This window comes from Budorcas taxicolor, chromosome 3 (assembly GCF_023091745.1).
Source record: "Budorcas taxicolor isolate Tak-1 chromosome 3, Takin1.1, whole genome shotgun sequence".
Classification (NCBI taxonomy): domain Eukaryota; kingdom Metazoa; phylum Chordata; class Mammalia; order Artiodactyla; family Bovidae; genus Budorcas; species Budorcas taxicolor.
Genome location: NC_068912.1, coordinates 7,796,572 through 7,809,529, shown reverse-complemented (window position 1 = coordinate 7,809,529; position 12,958 = coordinate 7,796,572). Strand labels below are relative to the sequence as shown.

Sequence of the window (12,958 nt, the reverse complement as noted above, 5' to 3'; positions counted from 1 at the left end):
GTGAAAGGGCAATATATAATTTACTTAAGAAGGGAAAGAATGTCTTTACATTAAAAAAGAATAAACCAGGAAATAATAATTTAGAAAATGGTTATTCTCAAGAAAAGTGAGGTAATAGGCTGGAGGGAAAAAAATAGAAAGAAAACTTTGCCTCCTCTAAAGATACCTTGTTTTTTAGTTTGGCTTTGAATCATGCAAATTTTAAACATGGTTTTAAAACTAAATAAAAAACAAGCAATCCCTGAGAAAACCAAATAAATCTGTGTATTGAGCTGGTTGGCAAACCCACAGAGAAGAACTCTGCCAGTTGGCTTAAAACAGTGATTTGGTTATACATTCCCAGTGACATATACCATAAAGATACCAAAAGTGCAGAAAAATTCTAAGTGGGTTTTAAATATTATTTAAATACACTCTTCTATGTGTATTTTGGGAAAGAGTAAACAACTAACTACATTGGTGGGAGAAAGAAGACCAGCTAAGAACAATGAGGTAAGTAAAATCCCCATAGTCTTGAATTTGAATTGGACATATGTATGAGCTCATAAAGTAGTTTGTTATTAAAAAAAAGTTCTACCATCACTACATTGTTTACTAATTGGTTGTACCCCAATACAAAATAAAAGTTAAAAAATTATTTTAGCATCATCCACTGGCAAGTCCCAGAAACAATGACAATGAGTATTCCTAGTGTTTGTACAGTGATTGCCAAGTACAGTTTCCATATAAAAAGAACCAGGGCTCTTTGGAGAAATATCTGCTTTCCAATATGGGGCAGGAGATAGAAGAAAGATATAGAATCATGATTTCACACCAGAAAACAAGGAAGGAGCTCCAAGTTCATGTTACAAAAGGACCAACTTGAAGAGTCTTCATTGCCCAGAGTTTGCAGTTTGAGCATCATTAAGGATAATACTACAGTGGATTGCGGAGAAGGCGATGGCACCCCACTCCAGTACTCTTGCCTGGGAAATCCCATGGATGGAGGAGGCTGGCGTGCTAGCAGTCCATGGAGTCGCGAAGAGTCGGACACGACTGAGTGACTTCACTTTCACTTTTCACTTTCCTGCATTGGAGAAGGAAATGGCAACCCACTCCAGTGTTTTTGCCTGGAGAATCCCTGGACAGAGGAGCCTGGTGGGCCGCTGTCTATGGGGTTGCATCGAGTTGAACATGACTGATGCGACTTAGCCAGCAGCCCCAGCAGCACAGTGGATTGAGATATATTACACAGGTTTGAATACTTGAGTTTATAATGATATTCAAAATATCAGTCACTTTTTTGTGGGATGAAATTAACTTATTATTTTGAAAACAAGTAGGTGAGGGAAAAGAAACATTTTACAAGTGGTACTTTAGGGTGATCAAAGAGCTGATGAAGGGAAGAGGGAAGCTTCTCTTTAGAAGAAGTAAAGCTAAGAAATAAAGAAGAAATGATAAAAATCATTACCATTTTGTAACACTTCATAAACTCATGAATCTAGGCAATGAACAACAAGGATGGCTGACAGCATAAAACACATGTGGTACCTCTTGGCATAGCCTTGCCAAGAAAATTGAACGTAATAACATCAAACCTCCAGATTTCATAAATGTTTTTTTAATGATACACACAGGACAGAGGAATATATTAAACAGTACCATGGGAATGCAGTCAGCAAAATCCAGACTATTGAAAATGCCATAGGGAAATAACCTAGGTTTTATTTTTTTAATATAAATTTATTTGTTTTAATTGGAGGCTACTTTAAAATATTGTATTGATTTTGTCATACATCAACATGAATCTGCCACGAGTGTACATGTGTTCCCCATCCTGAACCCCCCTCCCACCTCTCTCCCCGTACCATCCCTCTGGGTCATCCCAGTGCACCAGCCCCAAGCATCCTGTATCCTGCATCGAACCTGGACTGGTGATTCATTTCTTGTATGATATTATACCTGTTTCAATGCCATCCTCCCAAATCATCCCACCCTCTCCGTCTCCCACAGAGTCCAAAAGACTGTTCTATACATCTGTGTCTCTTTTGCTGTCTCTCATACAGGGTTATCGTTACCCTCTTTCTAAATTCCATATATATGCATTAGTATACTGTATTGGTGTTTTTCTTTCTGGCTTACTTCACTCTGTATAATAGGCTCTAGTTTCACCCACCTCATTAGAACTGATTCAAATGTATTCTTTTTAATGGCTAAGTAATAACCTAGGTTTTAAAATAATTACCAGCATTAAGTTATGAAAGAAATGGTAGGTAAACCTGTAGGTTAGAATAGACATATTAACAAACTTTGGATTTAGTTTGGATTTTAATTAGAACAAACTTCAAAAATCTTTTGAGACAGGCAAAACTTAAATACTGGCTATTTGATGAAAGAAATTGATAATTCTTTTCAGGTGAAATAATGTTGCAGTTATGTTTTAAAGAAAGGTCTTAATCTTTAAAAATGCGTACTGAGTCCATAGTGGTCTCAGGATTGTGCTTTTCTTATTTCTGTAGTGTAGGTTATAACTTCTTTCTCATTTCTGATTTTATTGGTAACTTCTTTCTCATTTCTGATTTTATTGATTTAGGCGCTCTCCTTTATTTCCTTGATGAGTTTGGCTAAAAGTTTATCAATTTTGCTTATCTTTTCAAAGAACCAGGTTTTAGTTTTATTGATCTTTTCTGTTTTTCTTTTTTTTTTTGACTCTGTTTCTTTTATTTCTGCTCTAATATTTAGGATTTCTTTCCTTCTACTAACTTGGGTTATGTCTATTCTTTTTTTGGTTCCTTTAGGTGTAGGGTTAGGATAATTGGGATTTTTCTTGTTTCCTGAGGTAAGCTGCTATCTCTATACACTTCCCCTTTAGAACTGTTTTTGCTGGATCGTTTACTTTCAAAATAATATGATGGCTGGGATTTGCTTTAAAATAGAGGGCTCTTGAGGAACTGGGTGGATATCATGGGATTTCATTCATTGTACTGTCCTCTCTACTTTCATGCATGTTTAAGGTTTTCATTGGTAAAACTTTAAATGAAAATAGCCTTCTTAACATAAATATGGCTCAGAAGAGGTAAACTTCTGAAAAGTTATATAAAATGGGATTCTATATTAAACCTCATTCTCATTTTGTCTTTGTACATTAGAAGTCAGTTCCTAGAGGGAAACAGAACACACACGGGGTGTCTGGAATCAGTTCTGGTTTTAATTCAGGGATTCAGCTGCTCAGCAAGCCCTCTAAGCCCATGACTGCTGAGGGAGACTGCTCATCCTTGCTGCCTTGGAACACCATTCATTAAAAGACTTCTTGGTGTGGAATATGATTGTCCTTTTAACCTGGCTCTGTCTTCTTTATCATTACCTCGAGCCAACTGCAGACTGTAGTGTCTCTGTGGATGGAAAAGAATGTTTCTCTCGTCCCAAGTGTTCAGGGACCCTTTGAAAAGCCATCAGCCTAGAGATGGTCTGTGATCTCCAGGTATCACTTGGCCAATTAGTGGAATAGTTGGGATTCGAACCAGAGCCTCCAGACTTCCACTGCCCTGCACTCTACACTTTGCCCTTATTTGGTGGGTTAAATTCTATGTGTTGTTTCCCTATGTGATGAAGGGTGCCTGTATTCTTTGCTGAGATGCCAATGTGTTGTTTGAGAGAATTTTTGCCCTGAATAATTTATAGACCACTGTGCCTCTCTGGGTACCATTCACTAGCCAGATAACTAGTCCAAGGAAATGAACACAGCCTCCAGGATCTGAGGAATATTAAACTGGGGATGAGGACATTTTTGATATTGATAATACTCATGAATATAGTGCTGTAAAGTTTGGAAAGTGTTTCACATAAATACACCATCTCATTTGTTCCTCTTCACCACACCTGCTCTTATCAGGGATGGAGTGGCTTGTCAAGTCGGAGACTGTAGTCAGGGTCTTCTGACTCCAGTTGCATGCTCTCTCGTCTTTGTCACACCACCCTTTTCTTTTAGCAGACGCTGAAACTAATAACCTGTGATACCTTTAGATGGTGTCAGTTACCCATCATTATTATAGCATGGACTGTTGCTGTCGCTGTCAACACCATCGATGTTATCAAATGAATCATGATTACTACTAAAGTCAGTTTGGGACTTGCTGTGTGTTGGACGTGGTAGGAAACAGGATTTCTCATATTTAAAAACAATAAAATTCTAATACAAACCCTGTTATTGGCGTACATATGAAAATCTTACTAGCTGTGGGAACTTGGGTAGAATTAAATACTTTCCCAAGGTCACAGCACTGATAAAGAGCTGAACCAGGATTTGAACCCAAGTGTGTGTGATGCCAGGGCTTGCTCTTGCTTTGACTCATCCACTGACTTTCACAAATTCACTCAATTAACAGGTGTTTACTGAGCACCTAGTCCATACCCGGTACTTTTCAGACAGCAGGGATATATTTGGGAACAAGACAGACATGCTCTCTTGTCCTTAAACAGCTTAAGACTGGTGGTGTGAGACAGTTAAGATATTTTAAGGCAACGATGAGGAAATAAAACTGGGCAGTGTGACACAGAACATCTCAAGTGTGTGACTAGGGTGCTGTTTTAGGCTGATCGGGGGCTCCTCTGAGGATAGATAGGACTTGAGTAGGTAGAGGAAACCCTGGAGGAGTGCATGGCAGCCCACTCCAGTATTCTTGCCTGGAGAGCCCCACGGGCAGAGGAGCTTGATGGGTTGCAGTCCATGGGGCTGCAAAGAGTCAGACAGGACTGAGTGACCAAGCACAGCACAGACAGAGGGAACAAGGAAAAATTAAGCCCGATCGTGGGCACTGGCTTGGTATGTCTGGGAAACAGGAAGAGACTACAGGCGGGGATGTGGAAGCCGATGGAAAGGGCAGGGTTGCCTATCCCACAGTGAGCATAGATTTGCAGTGAGCTCCTCTGTGGTGACGTGGGCATAGCTAGGGTAAGGAGTTAATGCCTTTGACCATGGAGTAGAGCTCACTGACCTGTGAGTGGTCTCGTTGCTGAGAAGTTCCATTCCAGAGAAATGACATATTTCTCCAAGACTGTTGGCTCTCTCATCTCAAAACTAGTAGGACAAGTATAGGGGGATACTTGGCTTGATGGTGGGAGTTGAAAACAATTTTAGGGTCTTCAGTGACATCAAGTGGAAGCAATGTCAACAGTACGATGTGGTTGCCAAAAGAGTTGCTACAGTCAGAAGCTTCCCCGAAGGATGAAGTATGGAGAGGTGTAGTGCCTGCCAAGTACAAGGAGGATGTTCCTGGCCAAAAATGGAATGAGCTTCTCGGGATGCTGGTGCATTCTCTCACGGTTGATGAGAAACTGCACTGCTCCTTGTCGGGCGTGTTGCGAGATGATTTAAGCCTGGGCTGGAAGTGGGGGAGGACTGGGTGATCTCTGGGCCTTCCAGCCTGCATTCCTGAGGGCCTCACTGCTGGGGTGGCAGTCAGTGGTAATAGTGGTTAGCAGCAGTTTATGGGAGATGAAGGATCCAGAACCTGAATTTCGTTCCTGTCCACTTCACAGTCGAGGCCACTGGTCCCTCATGCCCTGACTTCTTGTTGTACTGTTACATAGGTCACCAGTTCACTCTGGGATCCTCATTGTTCTCAGTGCGGTCTTATTTGATGCATTTCTAGATTTTCCAGCTTCTTGGTACCATCTGTCTGTAATCACACTTTGCAGGCTGCCTCCTTGTCAGCAGTCTGCCTCCTTGTCAGCAGTCTGCCTGCCTGTCTCATAGCTTGGGAACTAGATGTATTCTCAGTGACTTGCTGTACTTAAAATGTTTGCTTGACGTGGTCAACAGAGGTACCGTATAGCCTCTGTGGAAGCCAGCAAAAGCCTTAGAACAGAGGCTTCAGTTGTCATCTCACGGGAAGAGCGTCGTGGCCTTCAATATAAGGTGTATGAGAGTCGCCTCTGGGTTGTGATCCCTTTGTCATTGGGCTCTGTTTGCACAGCCTTGGACACCTCTTTCAACATCTCTGGACTCCAGTCCTTTTATCTCCAGTTGATGGTTTTAGAACAGTGGCTGTCTGTAGAGCCCAATCCAACTCTGAGATCGTTCAGAAGTGTTCTTTGCCTGTGTTCTGCACCATCAGAAACATAATTGGACTTTTAGACAGGCTCTGACTTCTCAAAACTTGCCATCAGAGACCTTCTGACATGGACGCACATTTAAAAGACAGGCACCCAGTACATTATTGAACAGTTCAGTCTGTAGTGTGATGAAGATGTCACATCTGGAAAAGGGATGTGTTTTTTTTCTTTTCGCTACTTAGGCTAAATCATTTGACTTAAGAACTCCCTCAAGTATAGGCATGCATACACCATAGGCTGAGTATATTAGCAGTTTAAGTGTGTCAGGGACATGGATACAGTTGTCCTCGGTATCCATGGGTGATTGGTTCCAGGAGCCCCCTCTCCACCCCTCCCTCATACTAAAATCTGAGAATGCTCAATCCCTTATATCAAATGGCATAGTCCCGCAGTTGGTGGACCCTGTGGTTGGTGAAGGGCTGACTATAATAGCAGTACTTTAGACATACTATTTATATTCTCTATAACAACTCTGCAGGGTGAGTTGCTATAATTTCCAGTGAAAAGATGAGTGAATTCAAAGAGGTGAAATAGCCTCCTGAAGGTTCTGTGGCCCTTCCATTTTGTCGGACATTAGCGTTTGTGCTTTTTCTGACATGTGGGCTGCTTCTTAAATAGGCCTGCCAGTTGGTGGGTGTACTGGGCAGGGGAGATGGGGATAGGGTCACTGGAGGAGGCAAATTGACAGGATCCAAAGTGAAGGACCTTGGTGTTTGGAGATGGGGTGAAAGGAAGCTGACCCCTTTCCTCTCCTCCCCATGGCCTTGTGGGGAGGTGGATTTGGGGTTGTCTTGCTTCCTATGGTAAGCACGGTTGTTGGGGCAGGACTGGACGCAGTCCAGGAATGACCCGGTTGGCAGGACATTTGTGCACCAGGCCTACGGAAGTGTCTGGTGTCCCTGTGGAGGCCTGCCAACCTTGCGTTGGAGTGTGTTTGGGACTCGGGCTGCTGAGGAGACTGTCTCTGCTCTGTTATCCACGCTTCATCTCTTAGGAGGGAGGGCAGCTGCAGGACAGTGCCTGCCTCTGGTTGCTCCTGAGCACCCTTCTTGTGTGGGAGAATAGTATCATGATAGAGAGCTTGAAAACTCAGAGCTTACAGAGAGAATATTTCAAGTAGTGAGGTGGAATATATGGTTCCCTTTACTCATAGTCTTACTTGAAGGTAGCACAGTGTTTGGCACATAAACCATTACTTGATTTGAATGGGAAGAACTGTGCTATCATTCATCATAAACCCCAGTGTTGGAAGAGGCCATGTTGCTGTCTAGCAGGACAGGATCACCCTGCTTCGCTGAGTATCAGCCACAGTTCACTCAGGGAAACAGACCAGTTGGAAAGAGAGACATATATGAAGAGATTTATAGCTGGGAACTGGCTTAGGTGGTTGTAGGCACTGTTAGGCAGTTCAGTTCAGTCGCTCAGTCATGTCTGACTCTTTGTGACCCCATGAATCGCAGCACACCAGGCCTCCCTGTCCATCACCATCTCCCGGAGTTCACTCAGACTCACGTCCATCGAGTCTGTGATGCCATCCAGCCATCTCATCCTCGGTCGTCCCCTTCTCCTCCTGCCCCCAATCCCTCCCAGCATCAGAGTCTTTTCCAGTGAGTCAGTTCTTTGCATGAGGTGGCCAAAGTACTGGAGCTTCAGCTTTAGCATCATTCCTTCCAAAGAAATCCCAGGGTTGATCTCCTTTAGGATGGACTGGTTGGATCTCCTTGCAGTCCAAGGGACTCTCAAGAGTCTTCTCCAACACCACAGTTCAAAGGCATCAATTCTTTGGCACTCAGCTTTCTTCTCAGTCCAACTCTCACATCCATACATGACCACTGGTAAAACCATAGCCTTGACTAGATGGACCTTAGTCGGCAAAGTAATGTCTCTGCTTTTGAATATGCTATCTAGGTTGGTCATAACTTTTCTTCCAAGGAGTAAGCGTCTTTTAATTTCATGGCTGCAGTCACCATCTGCAGTGATTTTGGAGCCCAAGAAATAAAGTCTGACACTGTTTCTACTGTTTCCCCATCTATTTGCCATGAAGTGGTGGGACCAGATGCCATGATCTTCGTTTTCTGAATGTTGAGCTTTAAGCCAACTTTTTCGCTCTCCTCTTTCACTTTCATCAAGAGGCTTTTTAGCTCCTCTTCACTTTCTTCCATAAGGGTGGTGTCATCTGCATATCTGAGGTGATTGATATTTCTCCCGGCAATCTGGATTCCAGCTTGTGTTTCTTCCAGTCCAGCATTTCTCATGTTGTACTCTGCATAGAAGTTAAATAAGCAGGGTGACAATATACAGCCTTGACGTACTCCTTTTCCTATTTGGAACCAGTCTGTTGTTCCATGCCCAGTTCTAACTGTTGCTTCCTGACCTGCATACAGATTTCTCAAGAGGCAGGTCAGGTGGTCTGGTATTTCCATTTCTTTCAGAATTTTCCACAGTTTATTGTGATCCACACAGTCAAAGGCTTTGGCATAGTCAATAAAACAGAAATAGATGTTTTTCTGGAACTCTCTTGCTTTTTCCATGATCCAGTGGATATTGGCAAGTCCAGCATTTTAGGGCAAGCTCTCAGATTGGAGCTCTTGGGCATGGACTGAAGCTGCTGTCCTCTGGCAGAATTTTCTTCATGGAATTCTCAGGCCCATTTAGATTACTGAGGATAATCTTAAAGTCAACTGATTATGGATCTTAATCATATCTACAGAACGTGTTTACAGCAACACGTTGATTAATGTTTGATTGGATGGCTGGGTACTGTAGCCTGGCCAGACTGACATATTAAAAACCCTATCACATCTGGTAAACTATTCTATTTGAAAATTAATCTGGAGAGTTGGGTGCATCCTTGGTAGCCCAGCTTCCTGTTCCATAACGCTCCCTGCTGGGATATAATCATCAGGTCTAAAGAAAATTCCACAGGTCTCCCTTAGACCTGTCTACCCAGACCGTCATGTTCTTGAACTTTTGTTATATTTGTTTGTACTTCTGCTTTATAAGTATACTTAAGTCTTCTTTTGTGTATCCATGACCTTTGGAAGTCATGGAAGTTGGAAGTTCTTGCAGGAGTAGGGTGGTACCTTCCGTTGCATTTGTCTGTTTTTGGTCTTAATCCATGCTGCCATGCTCTAAGTGTCTTCTCAGTGAACAATGACTGACTTCTGAGGCCCAGAATGCCCAAGATTCTCTCCTTATGGAAGAAAAAGCAATTTGTTTTGTTTGTGCACCAGATATATTTTCAAGTGCCCACTATGAGCTGGGGATTTTTCTATGTACTGAAGATGTAACAGTGAACAAGACAAAACACTACCCTGATCCTTTGGAGCTTTACAAACTGTCATGGGTATTGGGGATGTGGGAAGAGGGAAGGAGGGTCACAATGAATAACTGTACGAATGAAATGAACTAGCTAATTGCAGAGAGTGCTAAGTGTGTTGAGGAAAATAAAGCAGGGTACTGTGACGCTAAATTTTGTTGGTTACTTTCTGAGTAACCAAGTAATAACTTCCACGTTGCATGATGTTGGGCAAATTCATCTCTCTGAGCCTAGATTTTCCACCTGGGATAAGAAACTGTGAGATGGACTTCCCTGGTTCTCCAGAGGTTGGGAGTTCACCTGGCAATGCAGGAGACACGGGTTCAATCCCTGATCCAGGAGGATTACACCTACCACAGGACAGCTGGGCCCATATGCCATGACTACTGAGCTCTCGCACTATAGAGCCCGTATGCCACAACTGTTGAAACCCATGCACCTAGGACTTGTGTGCCGAAACAGGACACGCCAGTGCAATGAGGGGAAAAAAAAAAAAAAAACAACAAATCTCTGAGATGTGCAGAGTCTGAGCCACCTGTGGTGGGAGCCATTGTAAGTTTTTGGCAAGAGGTTCTAGGAAGATGAGTTGTCTTGAAAAAACCTTTGGGGTAGTTGGAGCTTTGTACCTGAGTGTGGTTTGTTTTCCAGCAGCATCAGTAATTGGAAATTTTGTTAGATGCAGACTCTAAAGCCCTGTTTCAGACCCTCTAAATCAAATCCCTAAGTGACTTGCTTGTATGCTAAAGTTTGGAAACATTGGAGTGAAAGAGGCTGAGGGCAATCCAGAAGGCTATTGGAGCACTTTTGGAATAAAGTATTAGATTCAGAAAAGAAAAAATGGAGAGGAAAAAAGAAAATGAATTCAACAGTTTATTTTGGCTGATTTTATCCTGAGTGAGGTCATTCTGTGAAGAATGGCCTTTAAGAAATGGACTCATTACCAAAATTGCCAATACTAGGAGGTATGAGGTTTAAAATACTGAGCACTTGAATTGGACTCTACATATGGGACGTTTCTTCCTGGGTCCACAAATCCCTTCCAGATGCCGAATATACAAGGTAGCAGGTTGTTTGGGAAGAAGTTGGAATTGGCCTTTATCATAAAGGATATTCAAGTCACCGTTGCTGGATGTGTCTGTCTGTTGCTTCAGGAATGTTGCCTTTATAGATTGAGTACCAGACTTTGGGCTGTTGAGCCCTCTGAAGTGCGTGCTCTGGGTCACAGCCGCTGTCACCTCTGCAGAAGCTGGGTGATGGTTCCCCTTTGTGTGCAGGTCACCGCGTCACCGTCTTCCTGTTCAGTTGCGACTCCTAGGACTGTTGTGTGCTAATCCTTTCATAGGTTGGCTGCTTCTTGATGCCCTGTGGGAGACTCTGTGATCCTCTCCCTTCAGTGTTTCCAGCACAGATTGCTCCCTAGTAAAATTGTATGGACAGCTGTCCATTCATGCGATTGACATTCTTGTGTACTTTATCCCCCAGAGGATGAATCTTTCCTCCTCGGGTTTCTTCTTTTGTCTTTCCTGGAATCCATCACTCGAAGGGTGTTTACATCATTCAACACTTGCTTTGTACTGGGCGAGGTTCGTATTCTGTATTTACTGCAACTACAGTTCAGAAAAGATCTTGGCTGAGCTGGTAACTTAATATGATAGATTTGTATTATGTCACCTTGGAATCAGTCCTAGTTAGGGACCGTTGTGAATGCTTTGAGGTTTTCTTTCAAAAATAGTGTATTTCAGAGATGACGTATGCGGAAAAGACAACGCGGCAGGCAGAGGACAGGTACGGTTTCTGACTGAACATCTTAGCATTATGATTTATTGACTTTACCAGTTCAGGATGAGTGGGTGTCCTAGAAGTGACCGTGGGCGATGCACACACAGCTCCACTCGCCCCTTTCCTCTAGCATCCTCTTTAGAAGTGGAATTTCCTCAGAGACATTTCCCTCTATATTTTTTGATGCTTCTACATAGATCTGTGGGCTCTTTTTGGGAGAGCCCAAGAAGAGCTTGTTCCATTAGCTTTGAAACAAGAGGCAGCCTTTGTTCAACCTGAATCAGAGTTAAGCCCATTTCATTTTTTAAGTTATTTGAGCTCTCATGAAGCTTCTTGCAGATATATATACTGAGGGAGTAAGACCAAAGTTAAAAGTGCCTCTGTGGACAGTTAATTCATTTTCTAGCATATAATCTAATAATCAGAAAAATGCTGGCTTTGGTGTCCTGGGGATAGGAGCTCATTTTATGCATTTTGTTCTGTTTGCATTGGCTGTGTCTTCAGATCCTGCAAGTTTCCATATATTGGTCCTCTTTATCAGATTAATGTCAGGCCGTAGTGACTAGATGCATGTGATTTCATCTGCTGTTGCTTAATGGATTGTAGTCTGTGTCTGACAGTTGACTGCTGACTTCTGGTAGCTATTTTTTTTAAACTGAATTCTTGCCAGGTAATTTACCATGAATTTTTCTTTCTGTAGACGGGGAGGCATGAACTCATGCATTCTAGCGTTTGTCCTTTTTGTTTGAGAGGAAAGGAGGGAGACAAAGGGAAGCCCAGGGACATATCAAGACCCTGGCAGCTCAGAGCCTTGCACCTTGTGGAGTGCCCGCTAAGACTCTCCACCGAGCCTGCCCACCTTGGTCCTCCTGGCCTTTCAGGCATGTTGTTGAGCCCACTGGTGAGTGAATGTGCCACTGTGCTCCTGGAATAAAGAGGGACTGGTGCCCTGAATGCACCTTGTCTGGCCGCAGCTTGGAGACCTTTTAGTTCTCTTAGGACTAAGGGTCCCACTGTGAGTACTTGTTGAGGCTGTATCCTTCAAGCCCCTCCAGGAAGGTATGTGCCAGGAAAACTGCCTGGCACACGTGCAAGCGCGTGTGTACAAATACAGAGGGCCTTCCATCATCTCCTGGGGACCTTAGAGACCCGTCACAGCTTCTTGCCACCTGATGATACAGAAGCCCTCATTATTCTTTTTGCATTTTTGTCTCTACTTTCTAACACATCAGCCAGTGAATTTATCTCCTGGGCACCAGGCATATCTCGTTGTTCTTCATAAAATTGTTAGAAGATAATGGCTAAAAAGACTGAGATGTTTCTTCAATACCAGTTGCTTAGCAGGTGCTGTGTGCTGTGATATTACAGTTTTGTTTTTTTTTTTTTTTTAAAGAAAAACCTCTCTAGCCTCCATGCTTTTTCTTTCATGATGTACCCATCATTTTTTGAATAGATATGCTAGTCAATTGATAGTTTTCAATTTTCTCCATATGTACTAAGCACTCACTGTGTGTCCAGGGCTGTGCAAGAGATTAGGGTCAAAGGGGGTGAGTGTCTGTTCACTGGGGATGAGTCAAAACTTTGCTCCAGGAGAACCCTTGATTCTTTTGAGTTGTGGATCCTGTGAAAATCTAATGAAAGTTTTGGCTTCTCTCAGAAAACTGCTCATAAGCAGACGCCTTAGCATAGTACTTCAGGGGGCCCATGGAATCCATGAGAAAGTCCATGAGATCCCTACAACCCCAGCATAAGAGCCACTTGTCCTGA

General features: G+C 42.9%; 1 protein-coding gene across 1 annotated transcript in view; it reads left to right on the top strand.

Moving 5' to 3' along the window:
- The window catches only part of NOS1AP (nitric oxide synthase 1 adaptor protein), a 352,882-nt gene that overhangs the window by 39,778 nt on the left and 300,146 nt on the right, over positions 1-12,958 (top strand). The window lies entirely within an intron of this gene.